The 26,594-nt window shown below is 40.0% G+C and overlaps 1 pseudogene; it reads left to right on the top strand.

The window, feature by feature from the left end:
- LOC119621214 (acyl-CoA-binding domain-containing protein 7 pseudogene) lies at nt 1–26,594 on the top strand (annotated as a pseudogene).

Below are 26,594 nucleotides of genomic sequence, written 5' to 3'. Positions count from 1 at the left end.
ATGGCACTGCAAGCTGATCAACAAGGCGGCAGAAGACGTGAGGAAGCTGCAAACAAGACCAGATGATGGGTCAGGCACGGTAGCTCACGCCTGGAATCCCAGCACTTTGGGAGGCCAAGGTGGGTGGATCATCTGAGGTCAGGAGTTCGAGACCAGCCCAGCCAACATGGTAAAACTCCATCTCTACTGAAAATGCAAAAATTAGCTGCGCGTGGTGGTGGGCGCCTGTAATCCCAGCTACATGGGAGACTGAGGCAGCAAAATTGCTTGAACCCGGGAGGCGGAAGTTGCAGCGAGCCAAGATCGTGCCACTGCACTCCAGCCTGGGCGACAGAGTGAGACTCCATCTCAAACAAACAAACAAACAAAAAACAGATAATAAAGAACTGAGAAAACTCTGTGGACTTAACAAACAAGCTATAATTGGAGACATTAATATTGAGTATCCTGGAATGCTGGATTTAAAGAGCAAGGCCAAATGGGAAGCATGGAACCTCCAAAAAGGGTTGTCGAAGGAAGATGCAATGAATGTCTCTATTTCTAAGGCAAAGGAGCTGATAGAAAAACAGGGCGCTAAGAATACAGTGTATGAGAAAATTTTCCGGCCAGTTGCAGTAGCTCACACCTGTAATCCCAACACTTTGGTAGGCTGAAGTGGGTGGATCACTTGAGGTCAAGTTTGAGGCCAGCCTGGGCAACATGGTAAAACCCCTTTCTCTAAAAAAGCCCTAAAAATTAGCTGGGTGTGGCAGCATGTACCAATAGTCCCAGCTACTCGGGAGACTAAGGTGGGAGGACTGCTTGAGCCCAGGAGTTCAAGACTGAAAGTGAACTGTGATCGTGCCACTGCACTCCAGTCTGGGTGACAGAATGAGATCCTGTATCAAAAGAAAAAATACTAATAATAAAAGGCCGGGTGCAGTGGCTCATGCCTGTAATCCCAGTACTTTGGGAGGCTGAGGCAGGAGAATCACTTGAACTCAAAAGTTTGAGACCAGCTTGGGCAGCATGGTGAAAACCCATTTCTACAAAAAAAATTTAAAAAAAAGAAATTAGCCGGGTGTGATGGTGCGTGAACATAGTCCCAGCTACTTGGGAGGCTAAAGTAGGAGGATCACTTGAGTCCAGGAGGTTGAGGCTGCAATGAGCTATGATTGTGCCGCTGCCCTCCAGCCTGGGCAATACAGCCAGATCCTGACTCAAAAAAAAAAAAAAAAAAAAAAAAAAAAGAAAGAAAGAAAGAAAGAATAAAAGAAAGACCTTGAAAGGATCAAAGTATTTCCAAGTAACTTAATTAAATCCCATATTAAAGAGATCAATAATATTTAAAGAAATATAGAAATACCTAGCATACCTCAAAGTGAAATCCACAATATCTACTACTCAATCTCAAATATTACCGTACATAAAAAGAAGAAAAAAATATAGCTCATAGGAAGGCAAAAATTTATCAAAACTGACCTAGAAATGAGATGTGATAGAATTAGTAGATAAGGAAAGTAAAGCAGTTATGATAAGTATATTCTGTATATACCAGAGGCTAGAGGAAAGATGAAATATGTTAAGTAGAAATATGGAAGACATAACAAAAACCCAAATCAAACTTCTAGAAATAAAAACTATATTGTGACTGAGATGAAAATTATACCATATAGGGTTAAAAGAAAATAAACCTACAAAAGAGAATATTAGTGAATTTGAGGATACAGCCAAAGAAATAATAAAAATAAGACATAGAGAGAAAAAAAGGCTGAAAAGAAATGAACAGAGCATTAGTGAACTATGAGACAACTTCAAGTGGTCCAATATGCATGTAATTAGATACCCTGAGAAAAAGTGGATGGAAAATATTTTAATAATTGGTGGCTGAAATTTCTTCAAGTAGATGAAAACTATAGACACAGATCCAAGAAGTTAAACAAGCACCAAGCAAAATAAACACAAAGGAAATTACACCAAAGAATGCCAAAATCAAATCAAATTGCTTAAAGTTAATGACAAAGAGGAAATATTAAGAGGAGTCAGGGGTCACTTTATACCCACTAAGATGGCCATGAAAATACAGATAATACCAAGTGTTGGCAAAGATGTGGAGAAACTGGAACCCTCATACTTTGCTCATACACGGCTGATGAGAATGCAAAATTACTTTGGAAAAGAGTCTAGCAGTTTCTCAAAGTCAAACAAATAGTTACCATTTGACCCAGTAATATTTTTCTTTTCTCTCTCTCTCTTTTTTTTTTTTTTTTTTTTTTTGAGACAGAGTGTCATTCCGTTGCCCAGGGTGGAGTGCAGTGGCTCGATTTTGGCTCACTGCAACCTCTATCACCTGTGTTCAAGCAATTCTTCTGCCTCAGCCTCCGGAGTAGCTGGGATTACAGGCGCCCACCACAATGCCTCATTAATTTTTGTATTTGTAGTAGAGACATGGCTTCACCATGTTGGCCAGGCTGGTCTCGAACTGACCTCAAGTGATCTGCTTGCTTCAGCCTCCCAAAGTGCTGTTAACCCAGCAATTTTATCTTGGGTATATCCCAAGAGAAATAAAAACATATGTTCACACAAAAACTTTACACAAGAGTTCATAGCAGTGTTATTCCCAATGACCAATAGGTGTAACAACCCAAATGCTCATCAACTGATGAGTGGATAAGTGAAATGTGGTATATCCATACAATGGAATATTATTCAGTCATAAAAACAAAATAAATTCTGATACCTGCTACAACCTGATGAACTTTGAAATCATTACATTAAGTAAAATAAGCCAGTCACAAAAACTCCTACATGTTTATATAAATTCCTTTATATGAAATGTGCAAAACAGGCAAATCTATAGAGACAGAAAATATTAGTGGTTGCCTAGGGCTTGAGGAATGAGAAAAATTGGGGAAGAAGTTTTAGCCAAAGGATGTAAGTTTCTTTTACGGGTGATGAAAATATTCTAAAAGTTGGTTGTGGAAATGGTTGCACAACTCTGAATATACTAAAAATCATTCAATTGTGCAATTTTAATGTTCGAATTGTATGGTATGTGAATTATATCTCAATAAAGATTTTATTAAAAAGCAAAAAAAAAAAAAAGAAAACAACGGGGAGAAACATTTTACATACAGAGGAAGAAAGATGAGGATGGCAGAAAATTTTTATTGGAACCAATACAAGAGAGAGGACAATGGAACATCTTTAAAGTACCAAAAGAAAATAATTTAGCTGGACATGGTGGCATGCACCTGTAATCCCAGCTATTGGAGAGGCTGAGGCAGGAGAATTGCTGGAGCCCAGGAGGTTGAGGCTGTAGTGAGCCATGGTTGTGCCACTGAACTCCAGGCTGGGCAACAGAGAAGACACTGTATCTTAAGAATTTTTTTTTTTAAAAAAAGAATAAAAGATCATCAACTTAGAATTCTGCAACTAGCAAAACATTTTTCAAAAATGAAGGAAAAATGAAAACTTTTTTAGCCATACAAAAGTTGAAAGTATTTATCACCAACAAATCCACACCATAAAAAATATTCAGGCAGAGAAAAATGATTCTAAGCAGAGATCTAGATCTATGTAAAAAAAATAACGAGCCCAAGAAATGGCAACCACATGGGTAAATATACAGACTTTGTTTCTTTTTCTTTAACTCTCTTAAAAAAATCATTTAGGCTGGGCGCGGTGGCTCACGCCTGTAATCCCAGCACCTTGGGAGGCCGAGGTGGGTGGATCACAAGGTCAGGAGATTGAGAACATCTTGGCCAGCATGGTGAAACCCCATCTCTATTAAAAAAAAAAAAAAAAAAAAAAAAAAATAGCTGGGCGTGGCAGTACGTGCCTGTAATCCCAGCTACTCAGGAAGCTGAGGCAGGAGAATTATTTGAAATGGGGAGGCAGAGGTTGCAGTGAGCGGAGATGGTGCCACTGCACTCCAGCTTGGCGACAGAGCCAGACTCCGTCTGGAGAAAAAAAAAAAAAAAAAATTAAAGCAAAAATAATAATGTTTTGTGGGGTTTATAATATAAAGTGAGCTTCTTGGCAAAAACAGCACAAAGACCAAGAGAAGGAGAAAAGAAATGGAAGTATACTGTTGGAAGGTTCTTATACTAAGTAAACATGTAGTGGAATACTATTGCTTGAATGTAGACTGTGATAGGTTAAAGGTGTATACTATAAACCCTAAAACAACTATTAAAATAACACAATCAAGAGCAATAGCTGATAAGCCAATTAAAAATGAAATTGCATAATAAAAATATTCACTTTATCCAAAAGAAAGCAGAAAAAAAGAAAAAAGTGAAATAACCGATTATTTAAACCCTTCCATATCAATAATCACATCAAATGTAAATGGCCTAAACACCCCACTCGAAAACGGAGTTTGTCAGATAGAATGAAAATGTAACAATCAACTATATGCTACAAGAAACCCACTTTAAATACAAAACATATTCATCAAATAAGAAAGCTTTGAAATACAGGAAGCAGAATTGATTGAACAGCAAGGAGAAACAGACAGATCTACTATTATAGGCAGATATTTCAACATCCCTCTTTTGATAAGTAATAGAACAACTAGACAGAAAATAAGCAACGACACAGACGACTTGAAAAACACTTGAGCACATTTGACCTAATTGACATTTACAGAATGCTTCATACAACTGCAGAATATATATTCTTTTCAAGTGCACATAGAACATTTACCAGAGTAAACCATAGTCTTGGTCATAAATAAATCTCAATAAATTTAAGAAAATTAAAACTATACCAAGCACTCAGACCACAGTGAAATAAAACTGGAAATCAACCTTAAAAGGAACCTTCAACACCATGCAATTACACGGAAATTAAATAACCTGCTCCGCTCCTCAATGATCATTGGGTCACAATGAAATCAAGATGGAAATTTAAAAATTCTTCAAACTGAATGATAATAGTGACACAACCTATCAAAACCTGCGGGATACAGCAAAGGCAGTACTAAGAGGAAAGATCATAGCCCTAAACGCCTACATCAAAAAAGTCTAAAAGAGCACAAATAGACAATATAAGGTCACACCTCAAGGAACTAGGGAAACAAGAACAAATGAAACCCAAACTCAGAAGAAAGGAAATAACCAAGATCAGAGCAGAACTAAATGAAATTGAAACCAACAAAAAATACAAAAGATAAATAAAAAAATAAAAATAAAAATAAAAAGCTGATTCTTTGGAAAGATAAATAAAATGGATAGAGCATTAGCAAGATTAACCAAGAAAAGAAGGGAGAAAATCCAAGTAAGTTCAATTAGAAATGAAACGGGAGATATTACAACCGACACCACAGAAATACAAAAGATCATTCGAGGCTACTATGAACACTTTTACACACATAAACTAGAAAACCTAGAGAAGATGGATAAATTCCTGGAAAGATACAACCCTCCTAGCTTAAATCAGGGAGAATGAGAATAAATCTAAATAAACTTAAATGGATTCAAATCATACAGAGTATCTTTTCTGACCAAAATGGTGTTAAATTAGACATCAATAACAGACAGATATCTGAAAAATCCACAAATATTTGGAAACTAAATAATACACTTCTAAAGAACCCATGGGATAAAGGAGAAATCAAAAGGGACATTAGAATTTTTAACTGAATGAAAATAAAAACACAAACATATAACAATTTGTTGGATGAAGCTAAAACAGTATTTAAATGGAAATTTATAATTTTAAATGCCTTCTTAGAAAGAAAAATCACAATAACATCAGTTACGACCTTAAGAAACTAAAAAAAGCAAAATCACAAAGAAAACAAAGAGAATAAAGGAAATTATAAAAACCGGAATAGAAATGAATGAAACGGAAAACTGAAAAATGTGGAAATATCAGAAGCTAATATTAGAAACTTTCAGATCAATAAAATTCACAAACCTCTAGCCACATTGATTGGGAAAAAAAGAGAAAACACAAATTACCAATATCAGAGGCCGGGTGCAGTGGCTCATGCCTGTAATCCCAGCACTTCGGGAGGCCGAGGCGGGTGAAACACCTGAGCTCAGTAGTTCGAGATCAGCCTGGGCAACATGGTGAAACCCTGTCTCTACTAAAAATAGAAAAATTAGTCAGGCATGGTGGCAGGCACCTGTAATCCCAGTTACTCAGGAGGCTGAGGCAAGAGAATTGCTTGAACCTGGGAGTTGGAGGTTGCAGTGAGCTGAGATCACAGGGCAATACAGCGAGACTCCGTCTCAAACAAACAAACAAATTACCAATATCAGAATGAGAGAGATGACATTATTCCAGATCCTATAGACATTAAAAAGGATAACCAAAGAATATTATGAACAAGTTTATGCCAATAAATTTGACAACTTAGATGAAATAGATACACTCCTGGAAAGACGCAAATACTAAACAACACTCAAGAAAAGATAACCTGAACAGTACATATTTCTCTTAAAGAAATTGAAATCATAACTAAGATCTTTTCAACAAAGAAAACTGGAGAGCCAGATGACTTCACTCAGGAATTCTATCAAATCCTTAAGGGAAAAATAATTTTAATTCAACACAAGCTCTTCTAGAAAATTGAAGAGGAAGGAATTTTTCCTAACTCATTCTGTGAGGCCAGCATTACTCTGATACCAAGTCCACACAAAGACAGTACAAAGAACGTAACCACAGAGTAACATCCTCTTGAACTTAGATGAATAAATTCTTAACAAAATTATAGCAAATCAAATTTAACAGCACATGAGGAGGCTGATGCGCAATGGCCAAGCGGAATTTGCCCAGCAAATAGGGTTGGTTTAATGTTCAATTAATGTAATACACATAATAATAAACTAGGAAAGAAAAACCACATAAATATCTTAATAGATGCTGGAAAAAATTGGCAAAATCAAACATTCATTTCTGATAATAACTGTTAACAAACTGGGAATAGAAGGGAACTTCCTCAACCTGGTAAAGGGCATCTATAAAAAATACATACAGCTAACATCATATTTAGTAGTAAAAGACCAAAAGCTCTCCCCCTAAGATCAGGAACAAGACAAGGATGTCTGCTGTCACCAATACTATTCAACATTGGACTGTAAGTTCTAGCTAGGGCCATTAGGTAAGGGGAAAAAAGAAGAAGAAGAAGAAAAAGCCATTCAGGTTAGAAAGAAAGAGGCAAGATTGTATTTGCAGGTGGCATGATCATTTATGTAGAAAATCCAATGAAAGAGTTAATATGTGAGTTTAGTGAGGTGTCAGGATATAACCCCAATTTCCAAATTCTTCTGTACTTCTCCATGCTAGCAACAGTCAGAAATAAAAATCTTAAGAAATAACCATTTACAATAGCATGAAAAACTTGAGGATAAATCTGACAAAAAAAGGTGTCAGATATGTACACTGAAAACTACAAAACATCATTGAGAGAAATGAAAGAATATCTAAGTAAATGGAAAGATACAAGGGTTTACGCGTTGGAAGGCTCGGTATTAAGATGTCAATTCTCTCCCAAATTGATCTATCAACTCAATACAATCCCAGTCAAAATCCCAGCTGGCATTTTTTTTCTATAAAAATGGAGAAGTTGGGCCGGGCGCGGTGGCTCATGACTGTATTCACAGCACTTTGGGAGGCCGAAGTGGGTGGATCACCTGAGGTCAGGAGTTCGAGACCAGCCTGGCTAACATGGTGAAACCCTGTGTGTACTAAAAATACAAAAATTAACTGGTTATGGTGGTGCATACCTGTAATCCCGGCTACTCAGGAGGCTGAGGCAGGAGAATTGCTTGAACCTGGGAGGCGGAGGTTGCAGTGAGCCGAGATCATGCCACTGTACTCCAGCCTAGGTGACAGAGCAAGACTCCGTCTCAGAAAAAAAAAAAAAAAGAAGTTCGGTATACCAATGTTCATAGCAGCATTATTCATAATAGCCTAAAGGTGAAAATAACCCAAATATCAATCCACAGATGATTTGATAAGCAAAATGTGGTATCGGCTGGGCTCAGCGGCTCATACCTATAATCCCAGCACTTTGAGAGGCCACGACGGGCAAATCACCTGAGGTCAGGAATTCGAGACTAGCCCGGCCAACATGGTGAAACCCTGTCTCTACTAAAAATACATAAATTAGCCAGGTGTGGTAGCAGGTGCCTGTAATCCAAGCTACTTGGGAGGCTGAGGCAGGAGGATCACTTGAACCTGGGAGGCAGAGGTTGCAGTGAGCCAAGATCGCACCCCTGCACTCCAGCCTGGGTGACAGAGCGAGACGCCGTCTCAAAATAAAAAACAAAAACAAACAAATAAAAGCAACCAAACAACAAAAAAGTGGTATACTCACATATTATTATTCAATATTAAAGTGGAGGAAAATTCTGGCAAATCCTACAACATGGATAAACCTTGAAGGCATTACACTAAGTGAATTAAGTCAGCCACAAAGTGACAAATATTGTATGATTCCACTTTTAGGAGGCACGAGAGTAGTCAAGTTCATAGAGACAGAAAATAGAATGGTGATTGATGGGCACTGGGAAGAGGGGAGGGGTGAAGTTGTTATTTAATGGGCATAGGGTTTTAGTTTGGGATGATTACAAAGTTCTGGTGATGGTTGCACATGAGTTTGAATGTAGTTAATGCCACTGAAGGGTTCATCTAAAAATGGCTAAAATACTAGATCTTATGTTATGCATGTTTCACTACAACACAGAATTTGAGAAGTTGATTCTAAAATTCATGAAAATGTAGAGGATGTAGAATAGCAGGCGGAAAAAAAAAGCTTTTTTTTTTTTTTTTGAGACAGGGTCTTCCTCTGTCACCCAGGCTGGAGTGCAGTGGCATGATCACAGGTCACTGCAGGCTTAACCTCTGGGGCTCAATCGATCCTCCCACCTCAGCTTCCCAAGTAACTGGGAGTACAGGCATGTGCCACCACACCTAGCTAATTTTTGTGTTCAAAATTTTGAATAAGACTGACATTGAAGGAAAAAGCTACAATAATCAAGGTAGTGTGGTATTGGTTGACAGATAGATACAAAAATAAAGGAATAGAATAGAAAGTACAGAAATAGACCCACACAAATATCATCAATTGATTCCTAACAAAATTGTGAAGGCAATCAGTAGAGAAAGTATAGTCTTTTCAAGAAATGGTACTAAACAACTCACATACATATGCCAAAAAAAACCCCCAAAACTTAAACGCATTATGCAAAAATCGACTCAAAATGGATTATAGGGACACTTCCAAACTCATATTATGAGACCAGTATCACTCTGATACTAAAACCAGGCAAAGGCATTAGCAGAAGCCAGGCACATTGGCTCACGCCTGCAATCCTGGCGTTTTGGGAGATCACAGTGGGAGGATCGTTTAAGGCCAGGAGTTTGAGACCAGCCCGGGCAACTTGGCAAGACTCCATCTCTACAAAAATATTTTTTTTTTAATTAGCTGGGTGTGGTGGTGCACCCCTGCAGCCCCAGCTACTCAGGAGGCTGAGGCAGGAGGATCACTTGAGGGTAGGAGACCGAGTCTGCAGTGAGCTGTTTTCATATCACTGTACTCCAGCCTGGGCAACAGACTGAGTCCCTATCTCAAAAAAAAAAAAAAAAAAAAAAAAAAGATATAATAAAAGAAACCCTATATATCAGTATCCCGTACACATGAAGAAAATCCTAAATAAAATACTAGCAAACTGAATTCAGTAACATATAAAAAGAATTATACACCATGACCAAGTGAAATTTATTCTGGGAATGTGAAGTTGGCTTAACATAGAAAATAAACCAATGTAATATGTCACATTAATAAAATAAGGGGTGAAACCCACATGATAATATCAGTAGATGCAGAAAAAGCATTTCATCGATTTTAACACCTTTTCATGATAAAACCACTCAACACACTAGGAACAGAAAGAAACTTCCTCAGCCTGAGAAAAGTCATTTGTGGAAAAAGTGCTACTTAATCATGAAAGACTAAATGCTTTTCCCCTAAAACCAGGAATAAGACAAGAACTTCTGCCCTTGCTACTTCTACTGAATATTGTATTTAGGGTTCTAGCCACAAAAATTAGGCAAGAAAAAAAGAGGTATCCAGATTGAAAAGGAAGAAATACACTATCACCATTTCTAGATGGCATGAACTTATCTACAAAAATCCCAAGGAATCCACAAAAAAACCTACAGACATAATAAGCAAGTTTAGTGAAGATGCAGAATGCAAGATCAATATGTAAACATCTACTGTATTTCCATCCCTTAAATGAATGGCTTTCTTAATTTACAACCAAAAATAAAATTAAGAAAGCCATTCCATTTATAATAGCATCAAAAAGAATAAAATACGTAAGAACAAATTTAACCAGGAATGTATAAAACTTGTACACTGAAAACAAAGCACTGCTGAAAGAAGTTAAAGAAGATCTAAATAAATTCTTCTAAATAATTGAAGATTTATTATTATTAAAACTACCATATTACCTAAAGCAATCTACAGATTCAATGCTGTCCTTATGAAAATCACAGTTGCAGCCGGGTACAGTGGCTTATGCCTGTAATCCCAGCACTTTGGGAGGCCAAGGCAGGTGGATCACTTGAGGTCAGGAGTTTGAGACCAGCCTGGCCAACATGGCAAAACCATGTCTCTTCAAAAAATCCAAAAATATTAGCCGGGCATGGTGGAGGGTGCCCGAAATCCCAGCTACTTGGGAGGCTGAGGCAAGAGAATCGCTTGAACCTTGGAGGTGGAAGTTGCGATGAGTCGAGATCAGGCCACTGCACTCCAGCCTGGGGGACAGAGAAGGACTCTGTCTGTAAAAACAATAATAATAATAATTACAGTTGCTTTTTTTTTAGAATTTCAGAAACGGACAAGCTGATCTGAAAAATCATATGGATACGCAAGGAACCCAGAATAGTCAAAACAATCTTTAAAAAGAACAACGTTGGAGGACTCACACTTACTGATTTCAAAACTTACTATAAAAATATAGTGTGGTGCTAGCGTAAGGATAAAGATATATATATGTGTATGTGTGTGTATATATATACGTGTGTGTATATATACACACACGCACATGCATGCACACACATGCACACACACATATCCTCAGGATATAAGAGTAAAAATATATAAGGATATATATGTTATGGTTTTTTTAGAGACAGGGTCTTGCTGTGTTGCACAAGCTGGTCTTGAACTCCTCAGACTCAAGTGATCCTCTCCTCGGCCTCCCAAAGTGCTGGGATTACAGGTGTGAGCCACTGTGCCTGGCCTTATTTTATATATATACACATAAATAATAGAATTAAGAATCCAGACATAAACACTTACATCTATGTATGGTCAATTGATTTTGGAGAAGGTGTCAAGATTCAATGGGAAAATAGTAGTCTTTCATCAAATGGTCCAGGGACAAGTGAACATCTACAAGCAAAAGAGGGAAGTTGAACCCCTATTTTCACAGCATCTTCAAAAGTCAACCCAAAATGCATCATAGGCCAGACATGGTGGCTCACACCTGTAATCCCAGCACTTTGGGAGGCTGAGGTGGGCAGATCACTTTGAGCTCAGGAATTCGAGACCAGTCTGGTCAACATGGTAAAACCCTGTCTCTACTAAAGAAACAAAATTAGCCAGGTGAGGTAGTGTGCGCCTGTAATCCCAGCTACTTGGGAGGCTGAGGCATGAGAATCGCTTGAACCTGGGAGGTGGAGGTGGCAATGAGCTGAGATCGCACCACTGTACTCCAGTCTGGGCGACAGAGTGAGACTCTGTATCAAAAAACAAAACAAACAAACGAACAAAACAAAACAAAACAAAACAAAACAAAAAACCCCAAAATGCATCATAGACCTAAATATAAGGGCTAAAACTATAAAATTATTGGAAGGAAATGTAGGAATAGATCTTCATGGCCTTGGACTAGGCAATGGAATTTTAGATGTGAAACCAAAAGCACAAGTGACAAAGGAAGAAAAACAAATTGGACATCATCAAAATTAAATATGCCTGTGCTTCAAAGGACACCATAGAGTTAAAAAGACAACCCACAAAAGGGGAGAAAATATTTACAAATGATATATCTGATAAGGGACTCTTATCCGGACTACATAAAAAGCACTTATAATTCAATATGAAGTAGACAAATAACCCAATTTAAAAATGGGTAGAGGATTTGAATAGACATTTCTCCCAAATAAAAACATATTTAAGGCCGGGTGTGATGGCTCACACCTATAATCCCAGCACTTTCGGAGGCCAAGGCAGGCGGATCATTTGAGGTCAGGAGTTCGAGACCAGTCTGGCCAACATGGTGAAACCTTGTCTCTAGTAAAAATACAAAATTTGCCAGGCATGGTGGTGCACACCTATAGTCCCAGCTACTCGGGAGGCTGAGGAAGGAGAATTGCTTGAACCCAGGGGGTGGATGTTGCAGTGAGCCGAGACCTGACCATTGCACTCCAGACTGGGCAACAAGAGCGAAACTCTGTCTCAAAAAATAAAAATAAATAAATAAATATATATACACATACACAAAAATTAGCCAGGCATGGTGGTACACACCTGTAATCCCAGCTGCTGGGGAGGCTGAGACACGAAGAATTTCTTGAACCTGGGAGGTGGAAGTTGCAGTGAGCCAAGATAGCGCCTCTGAACTCCAGCCTGGGTGACAAGAGCAAAACTCCATCTCAAAAACAAAAACAAAAACAAAAACAAATTAGTCAGATATGGTGGCACATGCCTGTAGTTCCAGCTACTTGGAGTGCTGATGCAATAAGATTGCTTGAGCCCAGGACACGGAGGCGGCAGTGAGCCGTGTTTGTGCCACAGCACTCCAGCCTAGGTAACAAAGTGAGACCCTATCTCAACAGTAACAACAACAACAACAAAAGATGCTCAATATTATCGTTCATTAGGGAAATGCAAATTAAAACCACTATGAGATATCACTTTATATGCACAAGGATGGCTGTAACAAAAAAGATGGGTCATAACAAGTGTTGGAGGCGGTATAAAGAAATTGGAACTCTCATACACTGCTGGTGAGAATATAAAATGGCATAGCTTGCCAGGCATGGTGGCTCACGTCTGTAATCCCAGCACTTTGGGAGCCTGAGGTGGGAGGATGGCTTGAGCCTAGGAGTTCAAGGTTGTAGTAAGCTATGAACGTGCCACTGCACTCCAGCTTGGGTGACACAGCAAGATTCTGTCTAAAAAAAAAAAAAAAAAAAAAAAAAGATTTAAGCACTGATGCATGCATAACACAATGAACCTTGGAAACATTATGCTAAGTGAAAGAATCCAGACACAGAAGACCAGGACTATGAGTCCAACTGTATAAAATGTACAGAGTAAGCAAATCCATAGAGAGAGAAAATTAGTGGTTGCCTAAACTGAAGTAGGGAAGTAATGAGGGATGACTGCTAATGTATATGAGGTGCCTTTTTGGGATGACAAAAGTCTTCCGAAGTTAGATAGCGGTGACGAGTGTACAACTCTGTGAATATACTTAAAATCACGGAATGGTACACTTTAAATATGTGAATATTATGGTATGTGAAATATATCTCAATAAAGCTGTATTTAAAAGTGGACTATAGATCTAAGGGTAGAACCTAAAGTTACAAAAGGTTTTAGAAGAAAACATACCAGTAATCTTTGTGATCTTGGATTAGACTAATATTTTTTAGAAACAACACCAAAAGCACAATATTTAAAAGAGTCAACATATAAATTGGACTTTATTGAAATAAAAAACTTCTGGTCTTCAAAAGACACGTTGGATGAATGAAAACAAGCCACAGACTAGAAGAAAATATTTACGTATCATGTGCTTGATAAAGCACTCGTATCCAGAACATATAAAGAAGTTGCAAATTACATTAACAATCTGGGGGCCAGGCGCGGTGGCTCACATCTGTAATCCTAGCTCGAGGTGGGCGGACTGCTTGAGGTCAGGAGTTGGAAACCAGCCTGGCCAACATGGTGAAATCCGGTCTCTACTGAAAATACAAAAAAAAAAAAAAAAAAAAAAAGGGCTGAGCATGGCGGTACATACCAGTAATCCCAACTACTTGGGAGGCTGAGGCAGGAGAATTGCTTGAACCCAGGAGGCCAAGGTTGCAGTGAGCTGAGATCATGCCACTGCACTCCAGTCTGGGTGACAAAGTGAGACTGTCTCAAACAACAACAAAACCAAAACAAACCAACTATATATATATTATATAATATATGTATATATTATATTATATACATATATATTATACACGTATATATTATATATACATATTTATTATATATATACACACACAATCCAACTTAAAATTGGGCAAAAAGATTGGAACAGATATTTCACTAAAGAAAAGATATGAATGGCAAATGGCACAAGAAAAAGTGCTCAACAGGAAATGCAAATTAAAACCACCATCAGATACTACTGTGGTTATGGCTAAAATTTAAAAAACCAACCATATCATGTGTTGGCGAGATGTGGAACAACTTAATCTCTCATAAACTGCTGATGGAAATGTAACACAGCCACTTTAGAAAACAGTTGGGCAGTTTCTTAAAATGTTAAACAGACACCTAAAATATGATGCATTAATTCCATTCCTAGGTATTTACCCATTAGAAATGAAAGCATATATTCACAAATTTTTTTTTTTTTTTTTTTTTTTTTTGAGGCTGAGTCTCACTCTGTTGCCCAGGCTGGAGTGCAGTGGCGCGATCTCGGCTCACTGCAAGCTCCGCCTCCCGGGTTCACGCCATTTTTCTGCCTCAGCCTCCCGAGTAGCTGGGACTACAGGCGCCCGCCACCACGCCCGGCTAATTTTTTGTATTTTTAGTAGAGATGGGGTTTCACGGTGTTAGCCAGGATGGTCTCGATCTCCTGACCTCGTGATCCGCCCACCTCGGCCTCCCAAAGTGCTGGGATTACACGCGTTAGCCACCATGCCCGGCCACAAAATGTTTTTAATATAAATATTTACAGTTTTATTTGTAATACCCCCAAATGGAAACAACTCAAATGTTCATCGTCAAGTGAATGGATGAACACCACAAGCAAAACATTCTAGTCAGCAATAACAGGGAACAGGAATGGTACATGCCACAGCATGAATTTCAAAATAATTATACTGAAAGAAGTCAGACAAAAAAAGTGTACAAACGATATGAGTCCATGCACAGTAATGTCAAGAAAATGCAAATTAATTTATCGTGTCAGAAAGCATGTCAGTGGTTGCTTGGAGATGGGAGGACGGGGAAAAGGGCTTATGAAGGGGTACAAAAAAATATTTAGCAGCGGCCAGGCATGGTAGCTCATGCCTGAAATCCCAGCACTTTGGGAGGCTTCACTTGAGGTTAGGCAGATCGCTTGAGGTCAGGAGTTTGAGACCAGCCTGGCCAACATGGCGAAACCTTGTCTGTACTAAAAATACAAAAATTCTCGGGGCATGGTGGTGGCTACCTGTAATCCCAGCTACTCAGAGGCTGAGGCAGGAGAATCGTTTGTTCCCGGGAGGTATGTTCATGATTCTGATTGTGGTGATTGTTGATGGTTTCACAGGTATATACATGGTGAGATTTATCAAATTGTACTGTTTAAATATGTGCAGTTTATTGTATAATATTATGATTCATGTTAAAAATTTAAAAATATTGCCTATAATATCTGTTTGAACATTTGAAACAATCATTAAACCGAGAGAGAAATACTGTCAAATTTAGTGTGAATGTACTTAACCCTATGTGTAATAGCAAAAGTTGACAATCTAAATTATCAGTAAGTGACCACTTAAATAATGTTCTATCAATACACAATGGGATATTGTGCAGCCATAAAAAATAGAAAATTTGTCTATGTATTCATAAAGAAAGATGTTCAGGTATATTGTTAAGTGAAAACGGCAAGGAGGAAAACAATGTGCTTAGTACTATATGATTCATATAAAACGGAAAGGTATTAAGTGTGTGTGAGCCTGGGTGCGGTGGCTCACACCTGTATTCCCAGCACTTTGGGAGGCTGAGGCAGGTAGATCACCTGAGGTCAGGAGTTCAAGACCAGCCTGGCCAACGTGGTGAAACCCCGTTTCTATGAAAAATACAATAATTAGCCAGGTGTGGTGGCACATGCCTGTAGTCCTAGCTACTCGGGAGGCTGAGGCACAAGAATCGCTTGAACCTGGGAGGCAGAGGTTGCAGTGAGCTGAAATCGTGCCACTATACTCCATCCTGGGTGACAGAGCAAGATGTGGTTGCAATAAATAAGTAAATAAATAAATAAAGTTAAATTTTAAAACAGACAAAAAATTAGCTGGGCATGTTGGCTCACACCTGTAATCCCAACACTTTGGGAGGCCGAGGTGGGCAGATCACTAGAAGTCAGGATTTCAAGACCAGGCTGGCCAACATGGTGAAACCCGGTCTCCACTAAAAATACAAAAATTAGCTGGGCATGGTGGCATATGCCTGAATCCCAGCTACTTGGGAGGCTGAGGCACGAGAATTGCTTGAACCCGGGAGGCAGAGGTTGCAGTGAGCTGAGATTGCACCATTACACTCCAGCCTGGGCGACAGATCAAGACTCCATCTCAAAAAAAAAAAAAGTATTGTTTGTATGAGTGTGCATGCTTATATCCGTGTGTGTGTGTGTGTGTGTGTGTGTTAGTATAGGTATAAAGAAACTTTGGAACAATATACAAGAACCTAATAACAGAGAGGTCATCTGGGGTGGGGCTAGGTGTGGTTGTTTGTTTGTTTTGAGACAGGGTCTCAGCAAGTCACCCAGGCTGGAGTGCAGTGGTGTGATCACAGCTCAAGTGTAACCTTGATCTCCTTTGTTCAAGTGATTCTACTGCCTTTGCGTCCCAAGTAGCTGGGACTAGAGGCATGTGCTGCGACGCTCAAATAATTTTTAAATTTTTGGTAGAGATGGGACCTTGCTATGTTGCCCAGGCTGGTCTCAAACCCTGGGCTCAGGCAATCCTCCCATCTTGGCCTCCCAAAGTGCTGGGATTACAGGTATGAGCCACTGCTCTCAGCCTAGGTGTGGATACTGATGGAAGCTGTACAAACAGGTATGAAAAGACTTCTTTATATATACATACATATTTTTCCTTTTTCTTTTCTCTTGTCACGTACACAATTTTTGAACCATGTGAACGTATTATACATTTGTAAAATAAAAATAAAAATAGTAGTGATTAAAATTGTTAAAAGAATCAGGATAATTACATATAAATACCTAGAAAAACTGGAAGTAAAATATCACTGGGTTGTGAAATTAAAGTAATTTTAATTTTCTTCTTTGTGCTTTTCTGTGATTCCCAAATTGTCCAAAACAAATGTGTGTTACTTTCGAAATCAGAAGAACAAAAATAGATGTTGCTTTAAATAAAGAAGAAAAGGAAAAAGGAAAAGAACAAGATGCCATGAAGATACCATGAAGTGATCAGAAATTTTTTCATTAAAAAGAAGAGTCAGATGGCTGCGGTGGCTCACGCCTGTAATCCTAGCACTTTGGGAGGCTGAGGCGGGCGGATTACCTGAGGTCAGGAGTTTGAGACCAGCCTGGGCCACATGGCAAAATCCCATCTCTACAAAAAATACAAAAATTTTCTGGGCGTGGTGGCGTGTGCCTCTTGTCCCAGCTACCCGGGAGGCTGAGGTAGCAGGATCGCTTGACCCGGGAGGTGGAGGTTTCTGTGAGCTAAGATCCCGCCACTGCACTCCAGCCTGGATGACAGAGTGAGACCCTGTCTCAAAAAAAATAACAATAATAAAATAAAATAAAAAAGAATAAACAGTCAAATAGCTCTCCCTCTGTATGGATAATAAATGGGTCTATGAGAAAAGGGCTGTAATTTTAAAACTAGACTGGGTAAAATGGCTCATGCCTGTAATCCCAGCACTTTGGGATGCCAAGGCGGGAGGATCGCTTGAGGCCAGGTGTTAAAGACCACCCTGGGCAACATAGCAAGACCTCATCTTTATTTTGATTTTTTGAGACAGAGTCTTGCTCTGTCACCCAGGCTGGAGTGCAATGGCATGATCTCAGCTCACTGCAATCTCTGCCTCCCAGGTTCAAGCGATTCTCCTGCCTCAGCCTCCTGAGTAGCTGGGATTACAGGTGTGTGCCACCTCACCCAGCTAATTTTTGTTCATTTTTATTTTTTATTTTATTATTACTATTTTTTGTTTTTTCTCTTTTTTTTTTTTTTTTTTTTTTTTGAGACAGAGTCTTGCTCTGTGCCCTGCCCTAGGGTGGAATGCAGTGGCATGATCTCAGCTCACTGCAGCCTCCGCCTCCTGGGTTCACTCAATTCTCCTACCTCAGCCTCCTGAGTAGCTGGGATTACAAGCGTGCACCACCAAGCCTGGCTAATTTTTGTATTTTTTTTTTTTTTTTTTTTTCAGTAGAGACAGGATTTCACTATGTCAGTCAGGCTGGTCTCAAACTCCTGACCTCAAGTGATCTGCCTGCCTCGGCCTCCCAAAGTCCTGGGGTTACAGGCGTGAGCCACCGCCTGTAATTTTTTAAATTTTTAGTAGAGACGGGGTTTCGCCACATTGGCAAGCTGGTCTCAAACTCCTGACCTCAAGTGATCTGCCTGCCTCAGCCTCCCAAAGTGCTGTGATTACAGGACCTTGTCTTTAGAAACACACACACACGCAAACACACACAAACCAAAAACCTAAATGACAAGTATGTAGGGCCTCAGAGTTGCTTTCTCCTTCAGAAATCTATTCCTTAGAAACAAAAACAAAAAATTAGAGCCAACGTCTATTTTATGTTCTCAGCAAGACTGCAGTGGATTCTACGTCTATGTAACTTGATCAAGTTGTCCTAGAAAAGGAGCAGCAAGGAAAGATGGAATGGAGATGAGAGAGGTGGTTTGGAAAAGAAAAGTCACAAAGGAGAAACTGAATGGCAGACAGTATATGAAGATCATTGAATTAGGGAAAATAAACTATGATTTATCCAACAGAAAGAAACCTAAAAAAATGATTTAAAAGTTTGCAGAGGGCTGGGTGCAGTGGGCTCAAGCCTGTAATCCCAGCACTTTGGGAGGTTGAGGTGGGAGGATCGATTGAGCCGGGAGTTTGAGATCAGCCTGAGCAATATAAGGGAGATCACCATTTCTACAAAACAATTAAAAAATTATCTGGGTGTGGTGGCACATTCCTGTGGTCCCAGTAACTCAGGAGGCTGAGGCAGGGTTGCGGGGATTGCATGAGCCCAGGAGGTCGAGGCTGCAGTGAGGTATGATCCTGCCACTGCACTCCAGCCTGGGTGGCACAGCAAGACTCAATCTCAAAATGAAACCAAAAACAAAATAAAAAAAGAGAGGCAGGAAAAGGCATATGGAAGACAAATCCCTTAGCAACACCCTACAAACAATCAGAATCACTAAAAGAAAGAAAAAAATGGTGGTGGTGAAGAAGAGGAAGAAATAATGAAAGCCAACTTTCTTAATCTCTAGAAAGAATTTAAGTTGATATAGTTGATCAAGGAGCCAGAAATAAGAAATCTAGAATGGCCTTGAAAACATAAGCAGCCTAGAAATTTACAGAATCTTGGGGAAATCTCTGACATTCTACAGGTTCAATTTTTGCTAAATCTGGCTTGGCAAGCCCCCTGCTGACATTTTAACACTACTGTTAATGACAGGAAGTAGGACTGAGAAATTCCAGCTAAGCATGGTGGACCGAATATTCTTTCTTCCCTCTCCAGACTGCACTGTAATGATAATAAAGGGTCAAACAAGGCACAGACAGGGAGAGCAGAAGAGGAAATAATTGCAACACATTTTTGAAAGGTGAAATTCATGTGAGCAAGGGGTAAGCTGACCAGAAAACCAGAGGTCTGAATCAGAAGCCTAAAAACCAGATGACTCATAACCTAGAAGCCTAAAGTGAATCAGAATATGCAGGCAAGAGAACTCTAGGCTGGGCGTGGTGGCTCACGCCTGTAATCCCAGCACTTTGGGAGGCTGAGGCGGGTGGATCACCTGAGATTAGGAGTTTGAGACCAGCCTGACCAATATGGCGAAACCCTGTCTCTACTAAAAATACAAAAATTAGGTCAGGCGCGGTGGCTCACACCTGTAATCCCAGCACTTTGTGAGGCCGAGGCAGGTGGATCATGAGATTAGGAATTCAATACCAACCTGGCCAAGATGGTGAAACCCTGTCTCTACTAAAAATACAAAAATTAGCCAGGTATGGTGCTGCACGCCTGTAATTCCAGCCACTCGGGAGGCTGAGGCACAAGAATTGCTTGAACCTGAGAGGTGGAGGTTGCAGTGAACTGAGATTGTGCCATTGCATTCCAGCCTGGGCGACACAGTGAGATACCATCTAAAAAAAAAAAAAAAAAACTAGTGGGGTATGGTGGCACACACTTGTGATCACAGCTACTCGGGAGGCTGAGGCAGGAGAATCGCTTGAACCCAGGAGGCGGAGGTTGCAGTGAGCTGAGATCGTGCCATTGCACTCCAGCCTGGGGGACAAGAGCAAAGCTCCATCTCAAAAAATAAAAAATAATAAAAAAAGAACTCTGAAAGCAAGAATGTAGATAGGGCCAAAGGGATAACACAAAGCAGCTCACCTTGGCAGAAGATTAGAGGCTTACTCTCTGGCGAGGTTCAACCAGAGCAGTGGTTCTCAACCTTGGCTGCACATTGGAATCACTTGGAGAGATTTTAAAAGACTGATGTTCAGACTACCCCAGCAGATATATTAAATTAAAAACTCTGGGTGAGTTATATAGCCTTCAGTATGTCTTAAAGCTCTCCAGGTAGTCTCAAATACACAGCCCTTTTGGGTACCAAAGAACAGAAGGACTCTGGACTTGAGGACATCAAGTGCATAGGGGTGCTGTGCTGGAAAGAGCAGGATGGAGTCTGTCTATATATACTGAATGGAAGCCTACTTGGCTCCAAAAAATTCCTGGTAGCTAGATTTGTAATTATACCGTAGTTTTTCAACCCCATTCTAAAGAGTGGAGGATTCCCCTCTGGGAGAAACTAAACCCAAGAAAAATGTCGGGAAGATCCTCAGTGAAGTGGTACACTCAGATCACTCTACAATAGAACTCTCTTGACATATCTCACAAATTTCTAATGTGAAGGGTAGAAGGAAACCTCAAGAAAATGAATATCTTTACAAGTCTTATTATAGCCATGAAAAAGCATAAAATGTTATGAAAAGGGGAACAATTAAAAAATGAAAAAATAGAACTCTGAGAAATTGTAACTATGGGCCAGGCACAGTGGCTCACGCCTGTAATCCCAGCACTTTAGGAGGCTGAGGCGAGTGGATCACTTGAGGTCAGGAGCTTGAGACTAGCCTGGTCAACATGGTGAAACCCTGTCTTTATTTAAAAATATGAAAATTAGCTTGGCGCAGTGGCAGGCATCTGTAATCCCAGCTACTTGGGAGCCTGAGGCAGGACAATTGCTTGAACCCGGGAGGCAGAGGTTGCAGTGAACAAGATTGTACCATTGCACTCCAGCCTGGGAAGACAGAGCAAAATTCCATAAAAAAAAAAAAAAAAAAAAAGGTGAATACACCAGCAGAAGTGAAGAATTGAAGTGTTGAGGAAACTTCACAACGAAAAATATGAATGGAGGCTGGGCGCAGTGGTTCGCACCTGTAATCCCAGCACTTTGGAAGGCCGAGGCAGGTGGATCCCTTGAGCCCAGGAGTTTGAGACCAGCCTGAATAACATGGAGAGACCCTACTTCTACAAAAAATAAAAAATCAGCCGGGTGTGGTGGCGTGTGCCTGTGGTCCTAGCTATTCAGGAGGCTGAAGCGGGAAGGTCGCTTGAGCCCAAGAGGTCGAGGCTGCAGTGAGCTATGACTGCACTCCAACCTGGTCAGACAAAACAAAACGAAACAAAACAAAAAACAAGAATGGAAAATAGTAGAGGATCAGTCCAGAAAATCTAATATCAAAATAATGAGTCCCAGAAAAAGAAAGCTGAAAAAAATTGGAAGGGAGAGTATTATCCCACAAATAATAAAAGAATGTTTCCAAGAAAATAATAAAAGACATCATTTCATGAAAGACATGAAAGAAAGGGCTTATAGAGCACTTGACAAAGTAAATTTTTTTTTTTTTTTTTTTTTTTTTTTGAAGCGGAGTCTCGCTCTGTCGCCCAGGTTGGAGTGCAGTGGCGCGATCTCGGCTCATTGCAACCTCCGCCTCCTGGGTTCACGCCATTCACTCTCAGGTACTCTTCCGCAGTAATTTACTAGAGCGCGTGTCCTCCACCTCAAAAGAGGAAGCAAACCTAGAAAGAGAAACACACAAGATGGAAAGCAAAGATCCAATGCAGAAGAGTGGGCGAGGGCAAGTCCCAGGAGCAGACAGTTTTGGGACACATCTAGAGGGCAACCAATATTTGTTGTTGTTGAGACGAAGTCTCGCTCTGTTGCCAGGCTGGAGTGCAGTGGCACAATCTCAGCTCACCGCAACACCTGCCTCCTGGGTTCAAGCGATTCTCCTGCCTCAGCCTTCCGAGTAGCTGGGACTACAGGCGTGCGCCGCCACTCCTGGCGCATTTTTGCATTTTCAGTAGAGACGGGGTTTCACCATGTTGGCCAGGATAGTCTCGATCTGACCTCAACTGATTTGCCCGTGATGGTCTCTCAAAGTGCTGGGATTACAGGCATGAGCCACCGCGCCCGGCCTTTTTTTTTTTTTTTTTTTTTTTTTTGAGACAGATTCTCTCATTCTTGTCCCCTAGGCTGGAGTGCAGCGTTGCGATCTCTGCTCACTGCAACCTCTACCTCGCAGGCCCAAGCGATTCTCTAGCCTCAGCCTCCAGAGTAGCCGGGATTACATGGCACGCGCCACCACGTCTGGCTAATTTTTTTTTTTTTCTTTTGGTAGAGACGGGGTTCCACCATGCTGGCCAGGCTGGTCTTGAACTGCTGACCTCAATTGATCCACCCACCTCGGCCTCCCAAAGTGCTGGGATTATAGGCATGAGCCACTGGGCCTGGCCCCAATTTTTATTAGATAGGTAGAAAGAAGGTTCTGGGAGGGATATCCCCAGAAAAAAGGTAAAACTGATGAACACTTATTTGAATATCCTGGGAGGAGGTTTGTTTCCAGTGATCCATAGAAAATCAAACACTTTTAAAACAGGAGTTGCTATTAATTCCAGGAAAAACAACATTTTACATGAAAGCAATCCTACTATACCAAGTGACTTAATGTGGAACTGTTTATATAGATATATAATAATATACACCGCCATTTTTATTTAATCCAAATGGTAAAACTTTGAGAGGATGGGAGAGGGTAGAGGTGTATATGTGTGTGGGTGTTGCTAAAGTCAATTGTAGCTCATACTTGAGACTGACAAATAAAGTAATAGGAGGACTATGTTATTTACATACAACATTCTTCTGTTTTTTCTTTTTTCTTTTTTTTTTTGTGAGACGGAGTCGCGCTCTGTCACCCAGGCTGGAGTGCAGTGGTGCAATCTCGGCTCGTTGCAAGCTCCACCTCCCGGGTTCACGCCATTCTCCTGCCTCAGCCTCCCAAGTAGCTGGGACTACAGGCGCCTGTCACCACGCCCGGCTAATTTTTTGTATTTTTAGTAGAGATGGGGTTTCACCGTGTTAGCCAGGATGGTCTCGATCTCTTGACCTCGTGATCCACCCGCCTCGGCCTCCCAAAGTGCTGGGATTACAGGCCTGAGCCACTGCGACTGGCCTCGTTTTCTTTTTTAAAGAGAGAACTAGCAGAGTTGAAATTGCCTCTAAATAATTAGTCAGGGTATAATTAATTAGAGCAGGATAATGAAGTTTTTGTTGTAAGTCTTGAAGAACCTTATGACTTTTTAAACAATGTACAACTTCGTTAGAAAAATTAAAAAATTCTTAAAGCCTGCAAAATTGAGAATGTGTTATGATCTGGGCAAATTTAATGAAAATGTTAACTACCACAGACATATCCCAGTAGAAACGTCAATATGTGGAAGTGGGAAGATGGAGAATCACACTGGTTTTGGACTTAAAGGTAACTCTAAACGCCTCGAGGCACCAGAACTTTGTTTTGTTGGTATTTGTTTTATTGTTAGTGGCTTTTTTTTTTTTTTTTTTTTTAACAGGGTCTCACTCTGTCACCCAAGCTGGAGTACAGTGGCTTACCGCAACCTCCACCTCCCAGGTTGGAGCGATTCTCAGCCTCCCTAGTAGCTGAGATAACAGGTGCACATCACCACACCCAGCTAATTTTTTTTGTATTTTTAGTAGAGATGGGGTTTCACCATGTTGGCCAGGCTGGTCTTGAACTCCTGGCCTCAAGTGATCCGCCTGCCTCAGCCTCCCAAAGTGCTGGGATTACAGGCGTGAGCCACCGTACCTGGCTGCTAGTGGCATTTAAATTTTTCAGATGTTTATTGATCATTTGTGTAATAGTTGAGATTGTAATTTTAAAAAATTGCAGAGGGGGAAAGAGTTGCTAGTTTAAAGAACAAGCAGCTTCTTCTGCCCTCTAATGGCATAATTCATCCTTGGTTCAGAAAAATCATGCCTAACTTCAGTTTCAGAGATGAAGAACCTACGATGTAGAACAGAAAAGAAAGGACGATGGTGTGCACAAGAAGATGAGAGGATGTGATGTATTCTCAGAAAATAGGCAGAAATGTCACAAAATGTATAAAGATCGAGACTCTACCATAATGAGAAGCGCTGAAGAGAAAAATCAGCACCAGGAAGAGACATCAGAAAATTAAAAAGGAGCAAACCAGGATAAACCAGATCTCATATAACCATCATCAAAAACATCGGGGAACCTCCTGGGCTTCCAGTTGAACTGGCCAGTTGAAATAATAAACTTCTAACCTATTAAAAAATGGTCATCCAGGAATTTAGTATGATAGGTCAAAATACACACAATTATCAACATTTTATTTAGGTACCAAAATTTAGACAAAAGAATATTTTAAATCCTAAATATATAAAATTTTGGATAAGCAATATTTCATCTGGCATTTTAAGATGTGATTTTTTTTTTTTTTCTCCAAGGGGTTAACCAGTTCACTCAAAGCTTATTGAAAAACCTATCCTTTTTCACATTTACTTATGCTGAAACTGTTATTATATTTGGGCCAGTTTATTGGGTTTTATTCAATTCCACTGACTTGTCTGCCTCTTCTGGCACCAGTGCCATAATGCTTTGAAAATGGTGTATTTTTCCCCCTTCAGCCCCCATAGTAGCCAGGGGAATGAGGGCTGCGTGGTCCGGCCTTCCTGGCAACAAGACCAGCTATAACAAATCTGTCTCTGGACAGAATCTTCCTCCATCCCCATCAACATGGTAGCCTATGCTTCAGGTGTCCTTTGTGCAATTTTCATCATATTCAAAGTGACTTCAAAGGAAATCATCTTCATTTGCCCCATGGCCCATCCCTGTTTCTTGAGATGATGGTGTATTCCTAATATCCAAGATCTTCTATTCAAGCTTCCCAAGAGGCCATCTGCCTTCTCAAGGAGAGAACGGTCAGTTGTCTTTATTTCACCTTCTCTCCATTAACAACAAAAAACTTTTAAGATGTGGTGCTATGGCAGAAATGTCATATTTTTAGCTATGTCTGCCCCTTCTGTCTTTTCCTGAGTTTCTAGCACTAATACAGTTTTCCCTGGCTTCATTTTTCCTATTTGCTTTTGTTGGTTTTAGTTTTCAGGATACAAAAAGAATCAGTCTACCAGCTTTATATATCATTAAGCTAGATAAAAACATATTTTAACAATTATCAAAATTTTGTTAATGGGCCAGGTGTGGTGGCTTATCCCTGTAACCCCAGCACTTTGGGAGGCCCAGGCAGGACAATTTCTTGAGGCCAAGAGTTTGAGACCAGCCTGGGCAACACAGCAAGACCTATCTCTACAAATTTTTTTTTTTTTTTTTAAATTAGCCAGGCATGGTGGCACACACCTGTAGTCTCAGCTACTCATAAGGCTGAGGCAGGAAGATTGCTTGAGTCCAGGAGGTTGGGGAAGCAGTGAGCTATGATTGTGCCACGGCACTCCAGCCTGGGCAAGACAGAGAGACTGTCTCTAAACAGAAACAAAAACCCCCCCAATCCCCCCAAAATTTATTAAGGTTCCAGTTGTTTCTACCAAAAAATAGTATTTTAAATTCTAAATGTATATCCATTCTCATATTAAAATCTTACCACAAAAGACTTTAAAAATAAAAACCTAAATTGAAAACATTCACACTGGCCAAACCAACTTCACAGTAAATTACAAAAGAGCCACATTTCAAGCAAAGTGGAAAAGCAAGATTCATGCTGGTGTTGGTTTTAATATGAGATCACTGTTCACTCTTCATTAAGTTTAATAAAAGGTAAAGTGCATAAAGGAATTAGCAACAGTTATTTTTAAAAAGTCCTTTTGATATGATCCTAAAAATAATCTCAAAGGCTTTTATCAAAGAGGAGCCTTGATAAGCCGTTTATACTTTAGATCTGTTACTAAAAGAATTTGCCTGAAATCTTTGAATATTCCTATTAACCCTATTTCTTTCAGATCTGTATGCTGAAGTTATTCACATACAGCAGCTCCACGGTACACTTACTCAAGGATTTAAGTAG

This window comes from Chlorocebus sabaeus, chromosome 5 (assembly GCF_047675955.1).
Source record: "Chlorocebus sabaeus isolate Y175 chromosome 5, mChlSab1.0.hap1, whole genome shotgun sequence".
NCBI lineage: Eukaryota > Metazoa > Chordata > Mammalia > Primates > Cercopithecidae > Chlorocebus > Chlorocebus sabaeus.
This window is presented reverse-complemented; position numbering and strand designations above follow the sequence as displayed.